The 14,087-nt window shown below is 46.8% G+C and overlaps 1 protein-coding gene across 1 annotated transcript in view; it reads right to left on the reverse strand.

Annotated features, from left to right (window-relative positions):
• CGNL1 (cingulin like 1) overlaps window positions 1-10,786 on the reverse strand; it is a 154,179-nt gene extending 143,393 nt beyond the window's left edge. Inside the window, exon 1 of the mRNA XM_089907163.1 lies at window positions 1-10,786. This exon is cut by the window's left edge and continues 19,164 nt beyond it. The gene's annotated coding sequence lies outside the window, so the exon portion shown is untranslated.
• Window positions 10,787-14,087: the final 3,301 nt, after the last annotated feature.

Raw genomic sequence — 14,087 nt, forward strand, 5'->3', positions numbered from 1 at the left:
TCACCCTCTCCCATGGATTGCGCAAGGCTGCTGGGCATAGAGGTGAATTAGCTCTGAAAATAAGGACCATTCCTCGATTTTAACCGGGGAGTCACCGAAGTGAAGTGTATAAGACCATACATGCATACACCTCCCTACGCAGACACTGTTCCAAGCACTCTATTTAAAGATTCACTCATATAACATATAACCCCAGAAGCAGGATTCGTACCCTGGAAGTCCAAGGCCAGAGTCCAGGCTCGTAACCGCCAGGCCCTGCAGCCTCTGCAAATCCCAGCCTATGCCAGGGTCCCTGGGCTTCTCCACCCACCAGTCCTGGGCCAGCTTGATGCGGATCCCCAGGAAAGCAGCACAAATGGAAGGCCATCCCACAGCGTCCTTTATTTCAGGACACAGCTTTTCCCTGGACACTCCTCTGGGATAAATCTTAGCATCTGCCACAAAAGAACCTCTAAGCCCCCTAAAGCTGCCAACATCCTGCTTCCTCTTGGCAGGACCTACTCACCTCTCCAGAGTCAAAGCAAAAAGCAGAGCCTCCTCAGCTATAAGGGCCCATGGCCTGTAACTCAAGAAAGCTCCAGAGCCTGGCTGAAATCTCAGGCCCTGCCTAAAGGATCCAGCATCTCACAGCCCTGAGCTGCTCTCCTAAATGCTTCAGTCTCTTCTTACTGAAGCCCCTACCCTGTTACTGAGCTCAGAATTGGGAGGATGGAGGTGACACACCATCTCCTTTCAGTCTGGTCTCTCTCCAGGAGCTAGCTTTACATCTCTAGGGCTTCAGGCTTCTCTGAATCTTCTATCATTGGTGGTTTAAGCGGGGTGGGGAGGAGAGAGTCCAGATTGTCTGGGTCAATGACATGCTACAAATCTGGCCCAGGCCTCCACCTGGAAATCTAAAGCAAAGGATATTATTAAAGTCACGGGTTAAGGATCCCTGACTCCACGGCAGCTCATTTAGAAGCCCGCAGCGTGGGCTTCCCTGGTGGCGCAGTGGTCGAGAGTCCGCCTGCCGATGCAGGGGACACGGGTTCGTGCCCCGGTCCGGGAAGATCCCACATGCCACGGAGCGGCTGGGCCCGTGAGCCATGGCCACTGCTGAGCCTGCGCTCCACAATGGGAGAGGCCACAACAGTGAGAGGCCCTCGTACCGCAAAAAAAAAAAAAAAAAAAAAAAGTAAACACTTCCCAAGAAAGCTTTAAAACAGAGGGAGGTTTTTATTAAACAACTTAATTGAGGGCCACTCCTCATGTGGAAAGCTTTTTACCCAGAGGAATAAAATGGTCTGGTGGGTGTATTTTCCAGACACTTGTTTTTAAACCTGCTGTGCTGTCCTGGGGAAATGAAGCACAACTCTGGGCCAGTGTGTGTCCCCCTGCTGCTAATTCTTCAGCAGAAATAAAATACCTAATAAGACCTACTCCCCGGCGGCACAGAGAACCCGGCGTGACAATGTCACTCCAATATTCATTTCAAGGGTCATTAGAATCACCGGACAGGAAAAGTGGAAAAACTAAGGCTGGCCAAAAAGAACCCAAATAAATGAAGAAAGATGTTCTAAAGCTTGAAAACAGGACACAATGTGGGAGAACATGCCTGATGAAACTGAGGCTTGGGTTACTCTACAAAGACACCAGGTAAGAGAAATGAAGTCGTGATACTCACTACAGCGTATGGATGGACCTGGAAAACATGATGCTTACTGGAAGAAGCCAGACCAAAAGGCCACATGTTGTATGATCCCATTTATATAAGATACCCAGATAGGCAATTCCACGGAGACAGAAAGTAGAATGGTGGTGCCAGGGCCTGGGGGGAGGGAGGAATGTGAAATGACTGCATACTGGCTACAGGGTTTCCCTCTCCAGTGACGAAAAAGCTCTGGAATTAGATAGTGGTGATGGTTGCACAATGCTGGGAATGTACTTAATGCCACTGATCTGTACACTTTAAACTGGCTAAAATGGGCAATTTTACACAGTATGTATTTTACCACCATAAAATAGAAAATGATAACAGGAACTCCGGAAAAAATCCTTTTTCAGCTCCTAACCCAGGAGCAATCCTTTCCTCACATGAATATAAATATACATGCTATAGGCCAAAATAATAAATAGTATTATTTTACTAATAACTCATTTATTGAGTTAAGCTTCCCATGTGCACTATGCACTTAAGGCCAAGTCACTCCCCCCCACCCCCCACCGCACCTGTCCTCAGGTGGGTGGTGTTGTTATCATTAGCCCCATTTTACAGGTGAGGAAACCAAAGCACAGGGAGGTCCAGGAGCTTGCCCAGGGTCACCCAGCAGATAGGGGAAAAGCCAAAGGATGAAGCCAGAGGGAGGAGAGCAGGTAGCTTGCACCCCAACTCAGAGCACGGCCACTCTGCCACCGAATCGTACGCTCTGCTGAAGAAGTGTTTTCTGGGCCTAGTTTCCCACTTTGCCCGCAACACGGATATTGCTTGGCTGTTGAGCCCTAATCCTTTTTCACTGGCATCTCTTGAGTGACCAGAGTTCTCTGAAAAACACGTTCAAAATCACACCTTAGGAATCAAACTACACCTTCACGTGTGTAGAACTACTTCACGTGGACAGAGCGATTTTCATGTGTTCGGATTTACTGTATTTAGTCCCGGGAACAATGTGGTAAGATAGGAGGGTGATGTGATTACCCGTCCTTTCCTGGGGGAGAAAAGCCAGCCTCCCAAGGTCAGGCCACATGGTGGATGCAGGCACCTGGCTTCTACTCCAGGGCCCCACTCTGCTGTCTTCCTGAAGAGCCAGGTTTAACTACTCTGAGTTGTTAGGGGATGTTTTTTAGCATATAACTTAATTATATGTAAATCTATATGTATTATTTATATGTAAATAGGTGCACGCAATTACAAATGGTTAAGGAGCACGCTAATGGAGAAGAAAACAGCTCTTCCCACATTTCAGGGGCGCCTGTGAGGTAACCCAGAAGCACCAATAAAAGGTTAAATTCCATTCCCTCCACCCCACTTAAGAAATCAGGGCTCTTTGTCACTTGCCATCAGCTCCCTTTGATAAGAGATGTTAAAAACCACCACCGCTGTTAGAGGTGCCACCTTGCCAGGGCTCTCAGCCTCCCAGTACTGACTTTTGGGCTGGATAATTCTTTGTTATGGGGGCCATCCTGTGCATTGTAGGGTATTTAGCAGCATCCCTGGCCTCTATCCACTAGATGCTAGTAGCCACCACCACTCCTGGTCGTGACAACCAAAATGTCTCCAGATACTGCCAAATGTCCCCCAGCGGGGGCCCCATTTTTGAGAGCCACTATACTATGTCCAAGAGATGTGGCCCTAACAGCTCTATGGGGTAAGAGCTACATGCCCCTTTTACAGATGAGGAAACAACCCTGAAATGGATGAGGAACCTGCCCAGAACACCACACTCCTTGTGATGGGTAAATGTGGTTTCCAATTCAAGCAGGTGAGACCCCAGTGCTCTCACCCCACAGTGGGAAGATGGAACAAGAAGACCAGAGGCGGATCTACCTTCTACCAGCTCACATACTGAAATGTTAAACGGAGCCTTGCCCCGAGAAGATGGAGGTGGGCTTGAACCCTCCAGGGGTTTGATCCTCAAGTCCAAAGACAATGCGTTCTGCTTGCAAAAACAGTCCCAGCCGTGCCCGGAAGGCTGAAGGGCCTCCTTGACTCACAAAATAACCTGCAAGCTGGGAGTAGGCATGCCCTTTGAATAACAGTGCTTTAAGCACAAATACAAACAGCAATCACTGACCATGAGAGCCCGAAATACATTTTTTAAAACATGCCTTTATCAAGAATTCCCCCTTATTATTTTGGTGAAACATTCCCCCACAGTCTCACCCTTCTTAGCGCTCATCTCTCTTTCTGTTTAGAAATCACTGTGGCTGCTAGAGAGACACAGATGAAATACAGGACGTCACGTTTCAAAAAGCTGAATGACTTCTGTCCTTCCTCCTACAAAACTTTATGGAGCATCTAGTTTCTGCTACACACAGGGGTGCGAGGTCAGCTGAGAGAGCCCTCCGCTTTACAGGTTTGTTTACAGGTTTGGGGGGAGGGGGGTTCCTCTGACATGTTAGCAAAGGGCACTGATGGTGTTCTAATTGTTGAGATAAAGGCACATGCAAGCAGCCAACAATTTGTGAAGAAATGAATGAGTGGGTGAATCGAGGGGACGAATGCAGAGCCCATGCACTAACCAGGGCTCCGGGTCCAGAGAAGCACATCTCAGGGCCAGACAAGTTTGAACCCTGGATCCAACCACTTGGTAGCTGCACAACTTCGACAAGTGACCCAATTTCTCATGGCCTTCTTTCCCTCACCAGGAAAATGGGTTTATGATAGTACCCATCCCATAGAGCTATGTTGAACACTCTCAGACAAGGCTGGACGTAAATACTCCAGGAGCATCTGCTATTATTATGAGAATACTGATCTGGGCAGGCCTCCTGGGAAGTCCGGTGACTCTTTTGCATCCCACCCAGCTTCCTCACGCCCAGGAAGCTGGACTCAAGGCAGGTATCCAGACCCTTAGCAAGAGGTGGTCATGCCCTGAGCAGACCAGACCTGAAGAACCAGCTAACTATTGGCTCTAATCCTCCCCCTGCTTCCCTACCTCCTCTCTCCCTCTAACCTTACACCCCATTCCACCCCACCCCACCCCAAAAAACAGCTTTCGGGTGGCTCAGGGCAGCACAGTTAGGGCTGAGCTGGCCTGACTACATGTGAAACAAAGGTGCTCAAGCCTCAAGCCTGAAACTCTCAAGTACGAAAAATCTTAAATTTGGTAAACTCCAGCCAGCAGTCCCTTTCCAAACTACTCTCTCTTATCTCTCCCTCCATTCTTTCTCTATCAGTTCCTCTCCAACTCTTAAAGCTTTCACTGTAATCACCACTCAGTAAACTTTCCAGGTTTTTGATATTTGATTAGGGCAAGGAGAGAGACTAATCCACTTTTCAGCTGCTGCTGTGCAATTCTAAGTCACTGTTTTTAATAAGAAGGATAAAAATCTTATAGGCAAAAATGGAGAAGCAAATTCTTTTTTTTTTTTTTTTTTTTTACAAAAAGCTATCTGTAATACAGCTACAACAAAGCTCAAGGATATGGATTAGTTCATAGGATATATTAGAACCTCTTTACGACTCTGAAAACTGGGCCATTTCTTTTTCCTCTGAAATAAAATCAAAAGAGAGGGCAGCCGTTAACAGCGTCTCAAACTCTGAACTGGAACCACAAAACTCCAGACCTCACCAGGTTCCTCACCTGGAAAATGGTATCAACAACACTGACGTTTCAGGATCCCTGGGAGGAGTCTTAGCTGCAGGGGGTCCTCTTCCCTGAATGGACTCCAATTTGCAAGGGAAAACAGAGTGCCAGTTTCAAATGCAATAAAATACTGGCTAGAAAGCCAGGGGGAGTCAGAAATAAAACTCAGGAGAATTATTGAAGCCAAAACTAGAAAATCTCGATCATCTTGCCTCGATCCTCTAGCAAAGAGATAAGCAAGGGTGAAAGATTATTAATAATTATTAGAAATAATAATTAGTGTTATTAATAAAAAGATAATTAATAATTATTAATAATTCTGGAGAATTATTAAAGCCAAAACTAGAAAATCTTAATCATCTTGCCTCAATCCTCTAGCAAAGAGATAAGCAAGGGTGAAAGATTATTAATAATTATTAGAAATAATAATTAGCATTAATAATAAAATAAAGATAATTAATAATAATTCTGGAGAATTATTAAAGCCAAAACTAGAAAATCTTGATCATCTTGCCTCAATCCTCTAGCAAAGAGATAAGCAAGGGTGAAAGATTATTAATAATAAAGGGGCTTTATAGACTTAAGAAAACTACAAAGTATATAACAGCCTGAGCCATTATGTACTCTACCAAAGGCAAGCAGAAAGCCCTGTGATTGGACAGCAGGGGATAAACCCGCCCTATAAAACAAGAGGCTGAAATATTCCATGTTCATGACAAATGCCCTGTGCCCTAATCCCAAACACTAACTCCATGATGACCCTCCATGGAGCTGATCCTTAGGGTGAAATATAGAGCTAGAGCCCACTGCAGTAACGGACACACACGCGGTAACCCTGTTTTCAACTTAACCTTTCCTAATTATAGCTCCGCACGCCTCTAAACCCTTCTGACCTGTAATTTTAAGAGCTTGAGGTACTTAACAATACAGCAAAGTTTTGTTTTTGTTGCTAGTACCACATAAATAGGAACTGAACGTGCACGGCTTCGTTTTGCTCCAGAATATGCGACACTGAACTTTGTTTTTAATCTCTTACCCAAGGACCAATTACCTCCAGAAATTCAGAGGTTTGCAGAACTTGACGAAATGTGGAGACAATGTCTCTCTAACCTAGGATTTGGGATCCATTCAGAGCCTTTCTAAACAGCCTAATCTATCCTCTCCGTTTAAAGAACCAGAAAAATAGGATTTCATAGAATTTCCCTTGGGATGATAAGCCCGCAGTGATCTTCAGTCTAACATTACGCATCGTCCCGTAGAGGAAAACAGTAAATCAATCCAGATCTAAGGGGACTGTGGTGTTAGAAAAACAAGGCACAGAAAACTCAATTTCCCAATCAGTTCTGCTTTAGAGGCACAAGGAGCAGTGGAAAGGCCTCAGCTTTGAATTCAGGCAGACCCGAGAGCTCTGGAACCTCAGCTCTGCCACTCCTCTAGAGCGCCTGAGCTGCCCAGGATCTCTTTGGGCCTCAGCTTCCTCATCTGTAAAATGAGGCCGCTTCCACCTGCCCCTCAGGAACGTACAGGTTTTAAAGCGACAGAGGGCAAGGGCCCCGCTCGCTACCTGACATGTGAAAGGTGGACAGTCAACAAATGTAACTACTCTTACAACCCTGGGGTTATTAGTCCTGTGAGTCCGTTGTTTGGAAACCACCTTCCCAAGGAAAAGCAGTGTGAAGTCCAGTTTCCTGTCTGTCCAAGGAAACCTGAGCTAAAGGGACAACAGTATGATAAAGAACGAACATCCACACACGGGCCGGAGCCGCAGACAAGAACCGACCCACCTGCTCTCAAAGTACAATGGCTGCTGTTACCCTCCTCCCAGCTCAGTTGCACGGGAGGGGTAGCCTCTACTCACTAAGCTGAGGTTGCCAGTTACCATCATGGCAAAAAGGGATCCAGCCAAGTACTCCGCCAGCTTCCCAACACCGGTCGTATCCCTGCACTGCTTGCCTAAGTACTCCTTAAGCAAATCGCATCTGGCAGAATCCTAACTCCTCCTTCCTCACTCCCCACTTTCCCTTAGCAGGATCGGCGTACAAACCCCTCTCGTCCATCAGAAAAGTATCTGAAGTCAATTATTTAAAACTTGACGTAGGGACTTAATAAAATAATTTAAACCCAAGAAGAGCTTTTCTTGTGTCTGCTTTGCCAATGAATTGACAAGGTATCTATACACCCAGGGGAGGCGAGCCAGGTGGTACCCGGCTCCCCCCACAGTTCTTCATGCTCATCGTGCGTCTAAGAGTTCCCAACTTACTGTAACCCCCAGTTTACATCTCCACCAGATTTCAAGCTCCATACCCCGTTTACCACGAAATCGGTGAATGATAACAGAGCTTAGTAAGGACTGGGGGCTTCATAAGAACTGAATTTGTTATATGACTGAATAAAGAAACAACAAAAACAAAAATTTGGTATGAATTTAAGATGAAGCACTCTCTCTCCCAGGGATATCGGTTTGGGGGACGGAGGACAGTGCCTGAAAAAGGAAGGAAAGTGGGGTCGGACTGGGGCATTTGACTGAAAACTCCAATCAGCTTCCCCTACATGAAAGCCGGTCAACCCTGGTGCTCTTTCCATCAAATCCCCCTTTCTTCTCTTCTACTTTCAGGGTTTTCATGGTATAACTTGTTTCTTGATAACAGCAATGTCATGTGACAGAATAAAGTAAGCACTTGGTCATTCATGGAAAATTACCCAATTTTCAATTCCCCTTGAACTTTGTTTTTCTCCTCCGATGCCAACCTTTCAGCCATTTCACTGCCCTTTAGTGCCAGGATCAGAGGAGGAAAAGAAAGGAAGAGCACAAAATCAGTTGTGTTTTTTAAAAGGGTCAATGGCACCTCTTAGATAAATGGGTTGCAGGCAGGGCTGGGGACAGAGGGAGTTAAGGAGGCCATTGAATTCTTTAAACCATCCCCAACCCCATCAATACAAGCAAATTAACCATCCCTACGTGAAGGGGGAAAAAAAAGCCAATAGGGAAGTCTATTCTTAACACAAATCAAAGATCAGTCTTCTGAATGCTGCATACCCTTTCTCTAAATAAAGAAGCCCCTCACTAACTTTCTTCACTTACTTTCTTCTAATCACTTTAGAATATTAGAGTTACTACTAAAAAGGGAGAAATGCTTAAATAAATCTGTTAGGTCCATAGTTACACATACTTTTTCTTGCTTTTTTTCCAGAATGTACCATTATATTCACAGTTTAACCATTGCTGTTCAGGTGCAACTTTTCAGGCACTAGGAGTTCGACAGCATCGTCAAGTCAACATTTTGCCCCTAAATGGAGATAAGATTAGCAAGTTAACGAACCAGTCAGTAACATGGCTTCATTTTGTTGGCCTGGTCCAAAAAAAACAAAAAAACTCAACAGTAGGAAAACACTTTCCATATGGTCTTCTTCCCCCAAAGGTTGAGGATTCCGGCCAGGGGCCACCCTGTGAGAGCATGCCCTCCACATAACCTCCATTCTCAAGCCAAGACAGTTAAGCCCAATGTCACCGCGGCCCCACTTCCAGCAACTGAGCACAGGGATAGGAGCAGCGCGTGGTAATGGAAGATGGGAAAGAGAGAGAAACCAACTGGGACCAAACTCTACCATTTTGAATTTTTTCAAAATGAATGTTCTTTTGACTCACGTTAGGAGCTAGAAATGAACACAAACTTTCCTCCAACTCTGGAGGGCATTCTCTTAAAAGAATGTCACACCACTACTAATAAAAATGTCACATAGAGGGCCAGCGCCTAAGAAAAAAATGAAATCCACTGGTTTGTGGCCACGTAGCATACAGGTGGGAATCGAATACAAACATCATACTTAGGTACCACAGTAAATTAACCAAGATCCCAGGAGACTGTCACAATAACACACTATAAGAAAACATATGCTCAAATTCAGTCAATGTATACATATATTCGATTTTTCCTTGTGCCTATTTCCCTATCATTTTTAAGATCATTAGACAAGTGGCAAAGGTCTCACCTCAGATGTGTCATGCTACTGTAGGCACCAATTCCCTAACTCAGATATTATGCTATCAACAAGAAATATACACTGTGTTAATTACATCTGCTGGGCTTAATCACACAGTAGGAATAAGCCCGATCTACACAATGAAGCTTAACACACATATTAACACCATATCAACTACAAAATAATAAGGACCTTGTCAGCTTGCATTCTTAAAAAATTTCCCCACACATTTATGCAGAATCATAATCTGTGCCAGAGGATCTCCAAAAGTTGATGGATTCCTAAATTATTTTTCCTCCTTTTAATCTGAAATCCTTTCCAAATAGGACAAGTCAAACTATCACTTAGTTTCCCTGAATAAGAACCCTGTAGCATAACCTTGACCCTTGCAAGGACTTCATGACTTTAATCCCTCCACTGTCACCTCCTTGGCAGAAAGTGCACTAGCAATATTTTCTGTGAACAGAGGTGGAAACACAGGGAACTCCAGAAAAACGCACCATCCGCAGTTTAAAGTTGGAAAGCACCAGCCCACAGGTTTTTCAGGTGCAAAGGTGGATTACACAAGGCAGAATCGAGAGCAGCTGAGATGATCTCCTCTTAACAGTTCAAAAAGTGGGTGTGGAAAGCGAAAAGCACAACCCAAAGCACATTAGAATCACCTGGCTTTCTAAATTCCATTGCTCAGGCTGCGCCCCAGACCAGCTAAATCAGGATCTCTAGAGGTGGGACCTAGGCATCAGAATTTTTTAAAACTCTCTAGATGTGCAGCCAAGTTTGAGAACCAATACCCAAAAGAAATCCACAACGTGTTTTGAACAGCGCGTTGTGAGCAGCGTTGGAAAGGCACCGCAGCCTTGGGGTGAAGGGATAGACACAGAGTAAATATACAAAGTTTTTTTAAAAAATCCTCTGTAACTAACTCCAACATGACAGCCAAGCACCTGTGTAGAGGCCAAACAGTGATGCAACTTGGAAAAGTCCCTTGGAAAGCTAGGATGTGTGCCGTACGTGAGGCGGGGTCTTTCAGGACGACCTGCCTGGACCGGGAAAGCCAGGGAGAGAGGGACGCCCACCCGCCCTTTCTTTTCAAGGGATGGTCGAGACCAGCACGCCCAGAAATAAAGTAAAACAGAGTCGAAAGGGACCGAGGTGCTCGCTTGGGTCCGGGAGGAACCCTGGCTCACTTGCAGCAGTCACTCGAGCCCGAGGGTCGAGGCAAGGGTGCTAAGGCTGCCAGTCCCTCTTCACTACACGGCGGTCTCGGAGCCCCCTCCCTCGCCCCATCCCCGACGCGGGCCCCCGGGAACCCGACCATCTGTCCTGCACGTCTCCCCGCCAGGGCGCGCGAGCGGGAGCCAGGAGTGCACTTTACAGCCCCAGGACCCGCGCGCCTGGCGGCGGGCGCGGCGCGTCGCGCGGCTCGGACGGCGGGCCCGAGCCCCTCCGGACCCCGCCGCCCACGACGACACCTCGGCCTCCCAGTCCGAGTCCCCGCGCCCGCTACCGGCTCACTTACCACCACCACCGCCGCCGCCGCCGCCGCCGCCCGGGTCCCGCTCCAGCCGCAGCCAGCAGAGCCCGGCCCGAGTGCAGGGACCGCGGCGCCGCCAAGAGGCCGGGCGAGCCCGGGCCCCGCCCCGCCCGCCCCCGGGGAGGAGGGGCTGGGGCCGGGGCCGCCCGGGTTGGGGATCCCGGCGCACGTCCCCGCCCCACGCCCGAGCCGGCTAGTCCCGCCCGCTCCAGCAGCTCAGCGGGCCGTCCCTGCACTCCCGCGTGCCCTCGTGCCGCCCCGGCCCTCGGGACAAGTCTCCCCGCACCCCGACACTGCGCCTACTCGGCTCGGCCGGGACGCGCCCGCCCCTCTGCCAGAACCTCTTCCCCATCCCACCCCATCAGGCCTCACACTCCTCTCCAGCTACGCTTTGTCCTCACCCTTCCCCAGATAGAAATGTCCTCCCACCTCCCCTCCGCCGTCCCCGGTACTCTTCACCTCCGAGCCCCGGCAGTTCCAAATTCCCCGTCTCCTGGGAGCCTTGCCTGTTTCGCACCCCCGACTTCCCTTCTGTCCCTTCCCCACGGCCCCTTGGCCCAGTTTTTTCCCTACCCTTACAGGCAGACTTTTTCTCCCTACCTGGTCAGAAACTTTAAGGTATAACTTTTCTCCTACCACAATCAAATCTGCAAGTGTTTATTGAGCACCTACGAAGTCTAGAAATACTGGTGGAGGGGTCGCCAATAATAAATGTCCGTCCCTGTTAGGGAGGCAGGGAAGTGAGATGCCTAAGGTCACACAGCTGATGGTAGTAGGACTGGGATTAGAAGTCAGATTTCTGGTATCTAGTTGAGGCCCGCTCCAGGGGAAACTGCAGAATGCCGACCAGCTGCGGGAATTTGAGCAAAAAACGTTTTCTTACCTGTGAGATGGGAGGATACCCACCCCACCAGGTTGTGAAGATTACCTAAGAAAACAGACATGGAATATCACACAACCTGTACTAATAAGTAAATGTTTGTTGACGTATGGAATGAAATAGACACTTGAAAATTCAATAATTTAAAATTACAATATAGAAAGACAAAAAGTAATAGTGAATGCAAGAAAACATTGGCAAATCATATCTGATAAGGGATTAATATCCAAAATATATAAAGAACTCATACAACTTAATAAGAAAAATACAATCTGATTTTAAAGGGGGCAGAGGATCTGAATAGACATTTTTCCAAAGAAAACGTACAGATGGTCAACAGGTATGAGAAAAGGTGCTCAGCAATCATAAGGGAAATGCAAATCAAAACCACAATTAGCTATCACCTCACACCTGTTCAGAATGGCTATTACCAAAAGGTCAAGAGATAACATGTGTTGGTGAGGATGTGAGAATGTAAATTGGTTTCAGCCACTATGGAAAACAGTGTGGAGGTTCCCCCTAAATTAAAAATAGAACTACCATATGATCCAGCAATTCCACTTCTGAGTATTTATCCAAAGAAAATGAAAACTCTAACTTGAAAAGATATATGCACCCCCAATGTCACTGCAGCACTATTTACAATAGCCAAACTATGGAAGCAACCTAAGTGTCCCTTGATGGATGAATGGCTAAAGAAGATATAGTATAAACATACAATGGAATATTATTCAGCCATAAAAAGAAGGAATATTATTCAGCCATAAAAAAGGAAATCCTGACATTTGCGACAACATGGATGGACTTTGAGGGTATTGTGCTAGGTGAAACAAGTCAGAGAAAGACAAATACCATATGATCTCTCTTATATGTGGAATCTACAAAAACAAACAAAAAAGAATAAGCTCATAGATACAGAGAACAGATTGGTGGTTACCAGGTGGGAGGAACTGAGGGGGTTCAAACGGGTGAAGGGGGTGAAGGGAGTAAAAAGTAAAAACTTTCAGTCATAAAATAAGTCATGTGGGTGTAATGTACAGCATGGTAACTATAGTTGATAATACTGAATTACATATTTGAAAGCTGCTAAGAGATTAGATCCTAAAAGTTTTCAGCACAAGGAAAAAAATCTTTGTAACTGGAAGTTAACTAGACTTACTGTGGTGATCATTTTGCAGTATATACAAATATCGAATTATGTTGTACACCAGAAACTAATATAATGCCAAATGTCACTTATACCTAAAAAAACAAACAAACATTTAAAATAATAGTGATGGGGGTGGTGGGGAGATTTGGATTCTACTTATCCAAAAGAGGCAGCAATGGTCAAAGGAGACTTTTTGGAGAAAGTGGAGTTGAGCTATCCTAGAAATAATGGATCCAGATGCAGGTGAGTCCAGGAAGACACCCAAGGTGGACAGGGTGTGTGAACAGTATTCAGAGTGTGGTCTGGCTTTTCCTGAATGGAAGCTGCCTGTAGGGAATCATACTAGAATGGGGGATGGGTCCAGACGGTGGAAAAGGCATCCAATATCAAAGTGAGGGGGCTCAAGTTAACCAAACAGCACTTGGATACCTCAAAATGGCTGGAATGGAACTTGCATCCTACAGAGGGCACTTAAATGACCCTGGAAACCTGGGATGGCAGAAACCGGCAGCCCAGGAACCAGCAAAGTGATGAGAGGGGATTGCAGCAGGGAGGGAGAGGGAAGAAAAAATTTCCAAAGAAGACCCCTAGGAGCTGGGGAGCAAATGTGTGCAGTGTGGGAATGGAAAAAGCAAAGACAAAACTGAGGTTTCAAGGCTGGTGGCTTGGAGCACCTTAAATAGGCATGATTGTTTTATGAGGGGTGATGAAGTTTCCATGGACTGTGAGGTAATGATGGCACTTTTCAGTGGAAATGCCCCCCAGGCAGCAGGAGGTGGGGTTGGGAAGTAGAGGGTAAAGTAGAGTAAGGACTGGACCAGGCGCCAGGAGAAGAGAGTGAAGTTCCCTCACTAAGGGCTCAGGAAGCAGCGGGTACCAGCCAAGGGAGAAGGAGAAGGGTCCCGGAGAGCTGTCAGGAAGAACCAGGGAAGTCTCTGATAGAAGCCAAAGGATGAGCAGTTCATGAAGGAGAGGGTGGTGCCGAACGCCACAAATCTACTTCTAGACCCTCACACTAGGAGCCGTACAAATTATGCACTCGGTACATATTTGTTAACTGTCGAAAAAGCATTTAATCAGCAACTGACCCCCACTTCCAGGCAGGTATTTTCCTGATAACAAAAAAAAGGAGAGTGGGCTTCCCTGGTGGCGCAGTGGTTGAGAGTCCGCCTGCCGACGCAGGGGACACGGGTTCATGTCCCAGTCCGGAAAGATCCCACATGCCGCGGAGCGGCTGGGCCCGTGAGCCATGGCCGC

This window comes from Delphinapterus leucas, chromosome 2 (assembly GCF_059928025.1).
Source record: "Delphinapterus leucas isolate spDelLeu-1000000601 "Yukka" chromosome 2, BTC_Dleu_Yukka2, whole genome shotgun sequence".
In the NCBI taxonomy this organism is placed as follows: Eukaryota; Metazoa; Chordata; class Mammalia; order Artiodactyla; family Monodontidae; genus Delphinapterus; species Delphinapterus leucas.